The sequence below is a fragment of the Schistocerca americana genome, chromosome 4 (assembly GCF_021461395.2).
Source record: "Schistocerca americana isolate TAMUIC-IGC-003095 chromosome 4, iqSchAmer2.1, whole genome shotgun sequence".
NCBI classification, from domain to species: Eukaryota; Metazoa; Arthropoda; class Insecta; order Orthoptera; family Acrididae; genus Schistocerca; species Schistocerca americana.
The window spans coordinates 46,969,925-46,984,987 of NC_060122.1; positions in this window are offsets into that span (position 1 = coordinate 46,969,925).

The following is a 15,063-nucleotide window of genomic DNA, read 5'->3' on the forward strand; positions in this document are numbered from 1 at the left end:
AGCGCGCAGCCTACATGTTTCATGGAGCGCTGTCTTCAGCGTTCTCTTGACCACATTTACTCCTGGTGTGTCGCCAATGGCTTCCGTTTTTCTGCCGAGAAGACGGTCTGTATTAACTTCTGGCGCTAGTTTCTCCCACCGTCCTAACGACTCGGTCCTGTTGCTTCCCATTCGTGGAGACAACAAAATTTTTAGGTCTTACACATGACAGGAAACTTAGCTGGTCTCCACATGTCTTATTTGGCTGCCCGTTGTACCCGTTCTCCAAATGTCCGTGTTCTCAGTGGTATGTCGTGGGGAGTGGATCAAACGGTCCTACTTCGCCTATATCGGTCGATTGTCCGCTCCAAGCTGGATTACGGGAGCTTCGTATACTCCTCTGCACAGCCGTCAATCTTACACCACCTCAACTCCATACAACATCAAGGTTTACGTCTTGGGATCGGAGCGTTTTACACTAGTCCCATCGAGAGTCTTCATGTTGAAGCCGGTGAGTTGCCACTCACCTACCGGCGCGATATACTGCTTTGAGGGTATGCCTGTCGGCTACTGTCGGTGCCCGACCACCCGTCTTATCGTTCCTTTTTTGACGACTCTCTCGACCGTCAATACGGGTTGTATGTCTCTGCCCTGCTACCCCCTGGAGTTAGCTTTCGTCGCCTCCTTCAACACCTTGATTTTTCACTCCCTGCAACCTTTAGAGTGGGCGAGAGCCCCACACCAACTTGGCTCCAGGCTCAGGTTCGCGTTCACCTTGACCTCAGCTCGCTCCCAGAGGAGGTTACCCCCTGTTCGGTATACCACTCCCATTTTGTCGAACTTCGTTCGAAGTTCATTAATATGACCTTCATTTATACAGATGGCTCTAAGACCAATGACGGGGTTCGGTGTTCTTTTATTGTCGGGGAACAAAGTTTCAAATACTGGCTCCATGGCCATTGTTTAGTCTTCACAGCTGAGCTCTTTGCCCTCTACCAGGCTGTTCCTTACATCTGCCGCGACCGACATTCTGCTTATGTCATCTGCTCTGATTCCCCTGAGCGCCATCCAGAGCCTCAGTGATCTGTACCCGGTTCACCCTTTCATGCACCGGATCCAACGCTCTCTTCAGCAGCTGGTGGACGACGATTCTCCGGTTAGCTTTATGTGGGTTCCTGGCCATGTCGGTATCCCTGGGAACGAAGCTGCAGATGCCGCGGCCAAGGGTGCGGTCCTCTAGCCTCAGACAGCTTCTTGTTGTGTCCCTTCATCAGATTGTAGCAGGGTCATTTGTCGGCGCATTTTATCGCTGTGGCATGCCGATTGGGCTGCACTTACGGACAACAAGCTTCGGGCCTTGAAACTTCTTCCCGCGGCTTGGACGCCCTTCTCACGCCCTTCTCGGCGGGAGGAGGTAGTTTTGGCCCGGTTACGAATTGGACACTGCCGGTTCAGGCATCGCCATCTGCTGACGGCTGCGACGGCGCCGTTCTGCCCATGACGGTCCGCCACATTTTAACGTCCTGTCTGGATTTTTGATACACTCCATCTTGATCTTGGCCTGCCATGTACTCTAGATGCCATTTTAGCGGATGACCCAGGAGCAGTTGCTCGCGTTCTTCATTTTATCAACTTGACAAACCTGTCTAAGGACATTTGATTATGCTTTTTTTTTAATCATATGCCTGTCATTCTGTCTTTTATCACATTTTCCATTTTAGTTGCTGTTTCAAACTTGTGCCTCGCGGTGCATTCCTAACATAGTCTGGGGGCTAATGACCATTGAAGTTGTGCGCCCTAAAACCACAAAAAAAAAAACAAAAAAAAAACCGTCTACCCTATCTAACATTTCCTGCAGTAACTGGTACTTGGGTTTAAGCAGTGTTTCAGAGAAGACGAAAAGGTGCTTGAAGCGGACTCAGTCCATGTGTGTTAACAGAGCCATCAAGACATTTGTCTAACCACAGTTGGAAGGGCCTACAATTATAGCTCGTATGCTGTTGCCGAAGGAGTGCTCCATTCTTCTTCTTCTTCTTCTACTTCTACTACTACTACTACTACTACTACTTGGTCTTCTGGTCTTGATCATCACAGGACCAGTCACCAACAACAAAGTCCTTGCAGCGAGTGTGCATCACCCAGCCTGCCATGATACCTATTGTGCTATGTAATGGCGTGCAATAGGCTTTTATATATATATATATATGTGTGTGTGTGTGTGTGTGTGTGTGTGTGTGTGTGTGTGTGTGTGTGTGTGTGTGTGTGTGTGTGTGTAGCCACTATAGTGCAATTACCTTACCAACTGAACTAAAACGGCTACACGACAGAATGAATTCCACATGGTGTATTTAAAGGGAAGTGTCACATACATTAACGTACATAAATGTGTACTAACGTGCATTAAGAATTGTGACATTTTTGTCTAGAGAAATGAAAGACAACGAGAAATTTAATATCATGAACATATTTATTTACTCGAGACATAAAATTATGATCAGCATGGAAAACAATAAGTTCATTATTTTTCAAATGGTGCAACAGAAGTACAGTATTTCGAAAAGAGTTTTTTCTTATATCCCTCAAATTCAGTGCATGTATCTCATAATGTTATAGACCCATTGAAATAGTTGGGTATCCCATCAGTAAATTTGAGTTCAACATTCACAACACTTATTTGAGGAATAGCACAAGACTTCGGCTCTGCCGTTAAACAGGTGCTAAGACAATGGTCTGTATCTTCTATGTGAATGCTACATGTCTGAAGTCAGTTAATGATGTTACTGTATACAGCTTGAACACATGGGTGCCATCTATTTAGTACTAGTTACTGCCATGTCTAGATTGAATAAGTTATCAACAGTCTAGCGCTGCATGAAAATACTATGACCCCCAGCACATTTGACATCCTCTCTACTTCGACGATCATCAGTTATTTTGCTCCCCAAATAGCTAAACTCCTTTACTACTTTAAATGTCTCATTTCCTAATCTAATTCCCTCAGCATCACCCGACTTAATTCGACTACATTCCATTATCCTCGTTTTGCTTTTGTTGATGTTCATCTTGTACCCTCCTTTCATGACACTGTCCATTCCGTTCAACTGCTCTTCGAAGTCCTTTGCTGTCTCCAACAGAATTACAATGTCATCGGCAAACCTCAGTTTTTTTTTCTTCTCCATGGATTTTAATACCTACTCCGAAATTTTCTTTTGTTTCCTTCACAGCTTGCTCAATATACAGATTGAATAACATTGGGGATAGGCTACAACCCTGTCTTACTCCCTTCCCAACCACTGCTTCCCTTTCATGCCCCTCGACTCTTATAACTGCCATCTGCATTATCATACTCTTCTATAAATGATGTAGTGAAATGTGGCTAGTCCTCCCTCGAATGTCTACATCCTCCATATTCATCTCGATGATCGAACATGTGACGATGCTTTGACGATGACAACACAGCAAAGACTGAATGTGCACCGATAATCAGGTCATCTGAGTGGTGAAACAAAATAAGTCGCCGTCCATGATGACGGTAGTTGAGTGGACGTGACCCAGTTGGCCTTCTTCCCAACAAAATTCAAACTTCCCGCCAAAATCCGACATCTTGAATGACGTCCTCTGCTGGTGGCTATGTGACTTAGCCAGTTGGACTTCGTGGCGAACACACCTGCATGATATTGTTGAAGTAATAATAAAGACAAGTCAAGTTTTACTGCCATTATTGTGCTGGAATTTGAGCTTGCCGCCATTTTATAGGGGGTTATGGGTTAGGTTAGTGGACGTACCCCAAGTGGTCTATTTTCCCGCCATTTTCGTGGTGTGATGCATTATCCTGCTGGAATTTGAATTTCCCACCAATTTTTTTCTGGAGGGTTAGGTTAGTGGAGGTAGCGCAGTTGACCTATCTTCCAGCCAAAATTCAAACTTCTCACCAAATTCCGCAATCTTGGATGACGTCATGCGCTGTTGCTAAGTCTAGAGCCGCCATCTTGGATGACGTCATCGCCGTCATTTTGAATAAATTTGCAACAATGGAATGTCAGATAGAACACACCTTGTCCTACTGTTGGTACCCATGTAAATGAGGCAGACGATATAGCAGGCAATGCTACAGTCTCCCTTCCTCGGCCCACTGTTCGCATGGTGCCCTTCACCGATCTGCAGAGTGTCTTATTTCGTCATGTCGCTCTTTTATGGCACGCACATTGGTCTACACTTCCCGCTAATAAATTGCGGGATGTGAAACCTCTTCTCAGTGCTTGGACATCTTCCTCCCGAACTTGTCATCTGGAGGAGGTAATTTTAACTAGACGCTGGATAGGGCACCGACTTTTTCGCCGTTGACATTTTTTAAGTGGCGATGCTCCCCCACTTTATCCCCACTGCTCTCAACTGTGGATGATGAGACACCTTTTTCTTGAGTGCCCCTATTTTACTCCACTACGAGCCCATCTACAGCTGTCGCCTGATATGCCTTCCATTTTAGATGACACGCGCTCAGCTGATCGTGCCTTCCAATTTGTGTCAATAAGATCACGTCAGTCATTTGAAGCTCTCTTTGGGAAAAACAACCCCCTCTCCTATAGTGGTTTCCTAAGTTTCCCTTTGGTTTTTTAGTTTCCCCTCTTTTTTAAGTTTAGCTTTCATTGCTGCAGATTTCCCATTTGGTTGTTGTACCCTTCCCTAAGTCGCAGAATGGGCGCTAATGACCATAGCAATTTTGCGCCCTAAAACTGTAACAAGATAGACTGTAAAATGAAAAAAACTACTTCCTTAAGACATAGATTCCCTGTGATACATCCACAATATAGTTTCGCAGAGGTGTATGGCATCCACTGTTAATATACAATCACGGTTTAGAAATTATACTATGCCTGCATCAGTCCGATACAAAATGATCTTTAGTAACGGAGAATACCTCTCACAAGGAAACTGACCAACGCATAGCAACGATGTTCGACATGTGAAATTACAAGACATGCCGTCACTAAATCTGTAAACAGAACATCTGTCAAGCAGATGTATCCATGGGAATTCAGTATCTCACAAACTGTCACTAACATAGAATCAATGTAATTATGAAACTGACGACTCGATTTTATGCCAAAGATGCGGCAGGTTAATGGAGTACCTTGCAAATATCTTCGTTCATCTAGAGGAAAGTGCCGAAACAAGATGGGCATGTTTCGTCGTCGTCGTTGTCGTCGTCGTCGTCGTCATAACCACACACATGAGATGGAACTCCTCTGATGGCAGATCTGCTGTTAACGATCGCGAGTAGATAGTGCTCTAAGCCTCAGACATAACATACAGTTGTATACGAGTCGAACTCAGGTTATGCCACACAACTGATGCACCCCAACAGAAGGGAAAAAAATTGTTAAATGATCTGACGCAACATCTTCCTCTCTCTAGAATTCGTCTACCATTCAATCATCTACCATTAGATCATACTTCGTTACAAACTCATCTCAACCGGTCATTCCATCCACTTTGTCATCCTTCACAGATGCAAGTAAGTTTAGGCGCAGATAGAAAACTTCCAACACGAACAAATCTTCACAAGCATCCCATACTTAGGCACAGTATCACAAAAATTAGCTAACTTATTAAAAAAATATTAAAATATTTTTCTCCATAAACAGCAAACTTGGATACCACTTACCTCACGCAGGGAACACAAACAAGCCAATAACATAACACAGTGGAATATATAAATTACAATTTAACAGGTGCCCTGCATTTTACATAGGAAAAACTGGAAGAACCTTCCACACACGGTATAAAGAACACACCGACGCCTTTCGACTACACCATTTTGAAAAATCTACAATAACTAACCACATGTATATTAATAAACAGACTTGACGACATCCACAACAGCCTAACTGTACTTCACACAGAACCCAACAGTAAAAAATTTAATCTACTAGAACAGTTAGAAATAATGCTACACAAAGAAAAATGTTCCGAAAACTTGTTGAATTAACGATCAGAGTTTAACAGCCACAATTTTTTTTACACCTTCAAAAGTTTATTTTTTCCTGAGAAATCAAATCCATAATAGTACGAACAGCTAACAACTACAACATGGTGCCAAATAATTATTTTAATAATACCTGTGTACTAATACTATCACGTTATCTTCTGTGAAACAAGAAAACCGATTATATTTATAAGTAGAACATCTGTATGAACGAGAATCTGTGGCATGTTTACGTTCTGCTACTACAATGTGCGAGAAAGTGTGTGACTATGTATACATCCCAGTATGTACTGAAAAATTAAAGACGTATATTGTGTATACCAACTGCACAACAGAAGCAGACGTCATACAATGTTAAACTGTAAGTTATTTTCATATTATTAACGCTGTTAAACTTACATCTAGAATATACCATGTTGTAACAGAAAAATGTAATATCAACAGGCAAACAACTAAAAAACCTTATGTAAATCACTAAAAAGCACCTGAAGATCAGCCTCCAGTGCTCAAAATGCATAGTGCAGTAAATAAACGCAACTTGTGACTGAAGGCGGTTTGTTCTTCATTTTATTAAAGAATTCTTCCAATATGAGATGGCACACTTGTCATCGATGGTGGATTTCTTCTCCAGTGCGTTGTATGGAAGAATGGTGAAACACTTAAGTTAATGCTAACCAAAAACGTTGAATACCTACAGGGTGTTTCAAAAGTGACCGGTATATTTGAAACGGCAATAAAAACTAAACGAGCAGCGGTAGAAATACACCGTTTGTTGCAATATGCTTGGGACAACAGTACATTTTCAGGCGGACAAACTTTCGAAATTACAGTAGTTACAATTTTCAACAACAGGTGGCGCTGCAAGTGATGTGAAAGATATAGAAGACAACGCAGTCTGTGGGTGCGTCATTCTGTACGTCGTCTTTCTGCTGTAGGCGTGTGCTGTTCACAACGTGCAAGTGTGCTGTAGACAACATGGTTTATTCCTTAGAACAGAGGACTTTTCTGGTGTTGGAATTCCACCGCCTAGAACACAGTGTTGTTGCAACAAGACGAAGTTTTCAACGGAGGTTTAATGTAACCAAAGGACCGGAAAAGCGATACAATAAAGGATCTGTTTGAAAAATTTCAATGGACTGGGAACGTGACGGATGATCGTGCTGGAAAGGTAGGGCGACCGCGTACGGCAACCACAGAGGGCAACGCGCAGCTAGTGCAGCAGGTGATCCAACAGTGGCCTCGGGTTTCCATTCGCTGTGTTGCAGCTATGGTCCAAATGACGCCAACGTCCATGTATCGTCTCATGCGCCAGAGTTTACACCTCTATCCATACAAAATTCAAACGCGGCAACCCCTCAGCACCGCTACCATTGCTGCACGAGAGACATTCGCTAACGATATAGTGCACAGGATTGATGACGGCGATATGCATGTGGGCAGTATTTGGTTTACTGACGAAGCTTATTTTTACCTGGACGGCTTCACCCCCTGCGGGTTCGGGGGTAAGAATAGGCCCGCGGTATTCCTGCCTGTCGTAAGAGGCGACTAAAAGGAGTCTCAAACGTTTCGGCCTTATGTGATGGTCCCCTGTCGGGTTTGACCTCCATATCTCAAAATTTTTCCGAAGAGCGAGCCGATTGGGGAAGGGCGCCTTACTTGGTGCATTGTGTCCGTGTTGTGTTGAGAACTTTCGCCATCTTATTCGTCGTTGCATTGCTGACTTGCCCGCTCTCCATCTCTTGGGCATCGATGCGCCCCTGCGTGCACTTTCTGCCAAGCACTGTGCAGGGCCATTTTCTACACTGACGACGCCCATGGACCACATGTCACCTAACATCCAGCACGGTAGCCAGTCCGTTGTGGTGGGGCCGCCATGTACCCTCTTGGTTGTAGCCCCCTGACAACACAGGGATCGCTCTACTGATGCCTGCGCCGTTCACTCCCCACGTATGCCAAGGAGTAGATGCCCATCTCCCTGGGGCATCAGGACTCCCGGCAATGGCCATCCTGCCAGGTGGCTATTGCTGTGGCTGGGTGGCGCCCGTGGGGAGGGCCCTTGGTCGGAGTAGGTGGCATCAGGGCGGATGACCCGCAATGAAGCGTGCTACATCATCTCTCGCTGGCGGCCAGCCGCCAGCAGTCTCTAAGCGTTCTCGGGCTCAATTTAATGCTCAGAAGTACGATCCGAAAACGTTCCCCTCCCTGGCCACGCCGTGGGAAGAGCGTAAGTCTCAGGATGGAGGTAACAGTTATTCGCCCCGATTCTTAGTTTGCACGAGAGCTGATGGGGAGACTTTTCTCTCCACAAAGCCTCAGTTCTTCGTCGAGCATTTAGAGGACAGGTTTGGGGAGGTGGAGGGCTTGTCTAAAATGCGCACTGGGTCAGTACTGATACAAACGGCATCCTCCGCCCAGTCCCGCAGGTTACTTGCTTGTGACAAGTTGGGGGATGTTAACGTTTCTATTACACCACATAAGAGTTTAAATATGGTCCAGGGTGTTATTTTCCATAGGGATCTCCTTTTGCAGTCTGATGACGAGCTGCGCGCCAACTTAGAACGAGGTGGTGTTCATTTCGTCCGGCGCGTTCATCGGGGTCCGAGGGACAATCAGGTTGCTACCGATGCCTTCATCTTGGCCTTCGAGGGTGATACGTTACCGGAAAAGGTCAAGGTGATGGTCTACCGATGTGACGTCAAGCCCTATATCCCTCCCCCGATGCGGTGCTTCAAGTGCTGGAAGTTCGGCCATATGTCTTCCTGCTGCACTTCCAGCCTCACATGTCCCGATACTCCATGTGCCCCGCCTCCCATCTGCGTCAACTGTGGGGAGCACCATTCACCTTGCTCGCCTGACTGCAAAGTCTTTCAGAAAGAGCGCAAAATCATGGAATATAAGACCCTGGACCGGCTGACCTATACTGAGGCCAAACGGAAATATGACACTCCATCCTGTGAGAATGACATCTTCTTATGCAGCTGCTACAACAACTGTGCTAGCTCCATCAGTTTCGAGACTTCCAGCCAGCTCGATAAGCAGTAAGACTACTCCTGCCCCCTTGCCCGTGGGGGGCTCTACCCAACAGGTTGCTCCTGCACCACCTACCTCAGGAGCAACCTCCTCCCACCCATCGGGGACGTCCGTCCCCGCTTCTCAGCCGGAGAAGCGTCTAACTTCTTCGACTACTCTCTCCCGTAAGAGTTCCCTTGGGACCCTCCCTTCCCAGGGTTCCACCAGCGGGAAGGATGACGGCCACCAGTGGCATAAGTCCTCACCAGCGGCCGGGCGTAGGGCTTCACGATCCTCCTCTGTCCCGGAGACTGAATCGGTGAAGCCTTCCCAGCCGGTGAAACCCAAGGTTCAGCGAGAGAAGTCCAAGAGAAAGACCTCTAAGGCCAAAGAACGTGCGGTGGCACCAGCCCCACTGCACCTTTCGCGCTCTGCGTCTGAGGATGAAGTCGAGATTCTAGCGTCCGCTGAGGACCTTGATCTCGCTGGTCCCTCAGACGCCATGGATGCCTCTCGTATGGGTACTGAATCGGTGGCAGTGAGTGAACAAGCGGCGTAAATTGCCTTCCCAGTCCTTTCACGCCTTTCTCAGCCATGGACAATACCATCCTCCAGTGGAACTGCGGCGGTTTTTTCCACCATTTAGCTGAGCTCTGCCAACTTCTCAGCCTTCGCCCTTTCTTCTGCATTGCTCTCCAGGAAACTTGGTTTCCAGCGATGCGAACCCCCGCCCTCCGTGGCTATCGGGGTTATTACAAGAACCGAGCAGCTTATGAAAGGGTGTCTGGTGGCGTCTGCATATATGTCCTTCACACTCTGCACAGCGAGTCTCCCCCTCTCCAGACGCCTTTAGAGGCTGTCGCTGTACGCATATGGACGCCACAGGCTGTTACCGTCTGCAGTCTTTACATTCCACCGGATGGTGATGTCTCGCAGCATGTCCTGGCTGCACTGGTCGCCCAATTGCCGCCACCTTTCTTGCTATTGGGCGACTTCAACGCCCATAACCCTCTGTGGGGTGGGTCAGTGGCCACAGGTCGGGGCGCCATCGTTGAACATTTGTTGTCGCAGCTCGATCTCTCGCTGTTAAATGATGGCGCCTTCACACACTTCAGTGTGGCGCTTGGCACCTACTCCGCCATTGACCTTTCCATCTGTAGCCATAGCCTCTTACCGTCTGTCCAATGGAGTGTGCATGACGACCTGTGTGGTAGTGACCACTTTCCGCTCTTTTTATCACTACCACAGCGGCACTCTTCTGGGCGCCCTAGCAGATGGGCTATGAATAAGGCTGACTGGGATTTGTTCTCCTCCACTGCCGCTTTTGAGCCTCTCTCTACTGATGTCATTGATGCGGTGGTTCAATCTGTCACCACCGGCATCGTTACTGCCGCCGAATCTGCCATTCCCCGTTCTTCTGGGTCCGCTCGGCGGAAGGCTGTGCCTTGGTGGTCGCCTGAGATCGCTGAAGAGATTAAAGATCGCCGGCGGGCGCTCCAGCGTCACAAGCGACATCCCTCCTTAGCCCACCTTATCGCCTTCAAACGGCTGCGTGCGCGGGCCCGCCTCCTTATCCGCCAAGGCAAGAAGGATTGCTGGGAGCGGTATGTGTCCACCATTGGCCTCCATGTCACTCCCTTGCAGGTCTGGGCCAAGATTCGACGCGTCTACGGCTATCGGACCCCTGCCAGCGTCCCTGCGCTCTCACTGAATGGAGCCGTTTGTACCGACTCCGACGTCATTGCAAATCGCTTTGCAGAGCATTTTGCTATGAGTTCCGCTTCTGCGAATTACCCCCAGGCCTTCCGCTCCATTAAAGAGCGGCTGGAACGTCGGAGCCTTTCGTTTCGCAGCACCCACCCGGAATCTTACAATGCTCCATTCAGTGAGTGGGAATTTCGCAGTGCCCTAGCTGCTTGCCCTGATACCGCTCCTGGGCCAGATGGCATCCACTGTCAGATGCTGAAACACCTTTCAGTGGACTGCCAGCGGCGCCTTCTCGATCTTTACAACCGTCTTTGGGTCGAGGGGGAGTTTCCGTCGCAATGGCGGGAAGGCATTGTCATCCCCGTTTTGAAACCTGGGAAGACCCCTCTGGAGGTGGACAGCTACCGTCCCATTAGCCTCACCAACGTTCTTTGTAAGTTGCTTGAACGGATGGTGAGCCGGCGCTTGCATTGGGTACTGGAGTCTCGGGGCCTTCTGGCTCCGTCTCAGGGTGGGTTCCATAAAGGCCGCTCTGCCACCGACAATCTGGTGAGTCTGGAGTCGGCCATCCGTACTGCTTTTGCCCGCCGTCAGCACCTGGTCGCTGTCTTTTTCGACATGCGGAAGGCGTACGATATGACATGGCGTCATCACATTCTTTCTACGCTTCATGGATGGGGTCTTCGGGGTCCTCTGCCGATTTTTATCCGCAATTTTCTGTCGTGTCGTACCTTCCGCGTGCAAGTCGCGGCCTCGTATAGTTCCTCCCACGTCCAGGAGAACGGTGTGCCACAGGGCTCTGTTTTAAGTGTCTGTCTGTTTTTAATAGCCATTAACGGGCTTGCTGCGGCCGTGGGAAATTCTGTCTCCGCTTCCCTGTATGCTGACGACTTCTGCCTTTATTACAGCTGTACTGGCATTGCAGCTGTTGAACGTCAGCTACAGGGCGCTATCCGTAAGGCGCAGTCTTGGGCTGTAGCGCATGGGTTTCAGTTTTCGGCAGCCAAGACCTGCGTTATGCATTTCTGCCGGCGCTGAACAGTCCATCCTGAGCCGCGGCTTTATCTTGCCGACGAACTCCTTGCTGTGGTGGAGACCCACAGGTTTTTGGGGGTGGTTTTCGATGCCCGATTGACTTGGCTGCCTCATATCCGGCAGCTGAAACAGACGTGTTGGCGGCATCTAAACGCTCTGAGATGCTTGAGCAACACCCGCTGGGGCGCCGACCGCTCTACACTGTTGCGGCTCTACCAGGCGTTAATCCAGTCCCGTCTGGATTATGGGAGCCTGGCTTATGGCTCAGCATCCCCATCTGCGTTACGGATGCTGGACCCGATTCTCCACAGCGGGATACGCCTTGCCACTGGTGCTTTCTGCTCCAGCCCTGTGGACAGCGTACTAGTGGAGGCAGGTGTACCTCCACTGCGGTTCCGACGCCAACGTTTGCTGGCCGCTTATGCTGCCCATGTTCTAAGCTCGCCCGGGCATCCAAACTATCGCCTCCTGTTCCCACGGTCGGTCGTCCGTATGCCAGAACGTCGGCCCCTGTCTGGTTGTACAATAGCGGTCCGCGTCAAAGAGCTTCTCTCTGGGCTCCAGGGTTTCACTGTTCCACCTCCTTTCCAGGCTACTTTGCATGCACCCCCATGGTGTGTTCGTCGCCCTAGCCTTCGGCTCGACTTGGCACAGGGCCCTAAGGACTCAGTCCCTCCAGAGGCCTTCCGCCGCCGCTTTTATTCCATCCTGGCCACGTATCAGGGCTCTGGTGTTTACACTGACGGTTCGATGGTTGCTGGTCGTGTCGGATATGCGCTCACTCTAGGGGACCTTTCCGAACAACGTTCCTTGCCGGATGGCTGCAGCGTTTACACTGCTGAACTGGTCGCCATCTTTCGTGCCCTAGAGTATATCCGCTCCTGCTCAGGTGAGTCCTTCGTTATCTGTAGCGATTCCCTGAGCGGTTTACGAGCTCTCGACCAGTGTTTCCCTCGTTCTCGTTTGGTGATGGCTATCCACGAGTCTCAGCATACTCTCGCCTGTTGCGGCCGCTCTGTGGTCTTTGTGTGGACCCCCGGTCATGTCGGTATCCCGGGTAACGAACATGTTGACCGCCTGGCGAAAGAGGCCACCAGTAAGCCATCAATGGACGTTGGCCTCCCAGAGACTGATTTGCGGGCAGTCTTCCGCCGCAAAATCTTGGCGCTATGGGACGATGAATGGCGCGAACTGACAATGCGCAATAAACTCCGTGCTGTCAAGGAGACGACGGCTGTGTGGCGGTCATCCCTGCGAGCCACTCGCAGGGACTCAGTAGTTCTTTGCCGGCTCCGCATTGGCCACTCCCGGCTGACACACAGTTATTTACTGCGCCGGGAGGACCCTCCTCTATGTCGCTGTGGGGCAGCTTTGACAGTGGCCCACATTTTGCTGGCCTGCCCCCTTTTAGCTGTGGTCAGGCAGACATTTGCGCTGCCTGCTACGCTCCCTGCCCTTTTAACAGACGACTCCACTATGGCTGACTTAGTTTTACGTTTTATTCGGGCAGGGGGATTTTATCATTTACTCTGAGTGTTTCTGTTTTATTTTATTGTTTTGTGTTGCTTCTGGCCTTTGGCCTATGGTTTTACACTGATTTTTTAATGTGTCTCTAAGTGGTTGGCCTTTCCTTTTTTATGTCTATGGTCGGCCAACCACTGTCACACTCTGTGTGGTTTTAGTTTGTTTTGTCTTGTCTTTGTCTCAGTATCTCTTGTTCTGTATCGTCTGTGATATCTTTTGTTCCTTGTTTTTATTCTCTGTGGGTGTTCTTTGTCTTTGGAAAAAGGGACCGATGACCATGGCAGTCTGGTCCCTTTAATCCCCCAAACCAACCAACCAACCTGGACGGCTTCGTCAATAAACAGAAGTGGCCCATATGAGGAACCGAAAAGCCCCATGTTGCAGTCCCATCGTCCCTGCATCCCCAAAAAGTACTGGTCTGGCCCGCCATTTCTTGCAAAGGAGTCATTGGCCCATTTTTCAGAGCCGAAACGATTACTGCATTACGCTATCTGGACATTATTCGTGAATTTGTGGCGGTACAAACTGCCTTAGACGACACTGCGAACACCTCGTGGTTTATGCAAGATGGTGCCCGGCCGCATCGCACGGCCGACGTCTTTAATTTCCTGAATGAATATTTCGATGATCGTGTGATTGGTTTGGGCTATCCGAAACATACAGGAGGCGACGTGGATTGGCCTCCCTATTCGCCAGACATGAACCCCTGTGACATCTTTCTGTGGGGACACTTGAAAGACCAGGTGTACCGCCAGAATCCAGAAACAATTGAACAGCTGAAGCAGTACATCTCATCTGCATGTGAAGCCATTCCGCCAGACGCGTTGTCAAAGGTTTAGGGTAATTTCATTCAGAGACTACGCCATATTATTGCTACGCATGGTGGATATGTGGAATATATCGTACTATAGTTTTTCCGAGACCGCAGCGCCATCTGTTGTTGAAAATTGTAACTACTGTAATTTCGAAAGTTTGTCTGCCTGAAAATGTACTGTTGTCCCAAGCATATTGCAACAAACGGTGTATTTCTATCGCTGCTCGTTTAGTTTTTATTGCCGTTTCAAATATACCGGTCATTTTTGAAACACCCTATAAGAAGACACTACAGCGGAAGTGCGACAAATGTGGTGGTCGATGGCTACCCTGAAGACTTGCCCACCTAGAGAATCAAATATGCTAAGCACCTCTGCTGAAGCAAAAGAGACACTACTCCTGAAGTCATATTTACCGAGCTAGTGATGGTGACTATGACTCAGGAGCAATTCCTTTCCAGAAATAAAGTACATCTCATTAGCTTGCTTATTTCGAGGCTCGAAGATGAAGGCTTCTCAGTAAGGCAAGCTACTGAAGACGCAGACCACCTAATTGTTGCCACAGTGCTTGAGGTTTCACAGGAGCATGAGAAGGTTGTGGTTGTTGGTGAGGATACGGACCTTCTCATCATGCTCAATGCCCTAGCCACACCATCAGCAAATATATATTTCTTGAAACCTGGAAAAGGTAAGACCTCATCAAAAGTATTTGATTCTAACAGTTTCAAACTGGCAAAGATCAGGTCACTCGTATTTCTTTACCCCATAAGTGGATGTGACACAACTTCAGCACCCTTCGGTCAGGGCAAGCAGAAGGTGGTCAATCTACTGGTCAAAAATAAATGTCTTCTGGAAGATATCAAACCTACCATAGAGCATGACACTCAAGCTGAAGCTATTGTCGAAGCTGACCTCCGATTTACGGAGGTATGGCAGCAGAGACTTCAGAGAACTTGTGATTCGACCTGTTTTCCAAAGCGATTATGAAATTCAGATTCACCCTAGCATCCC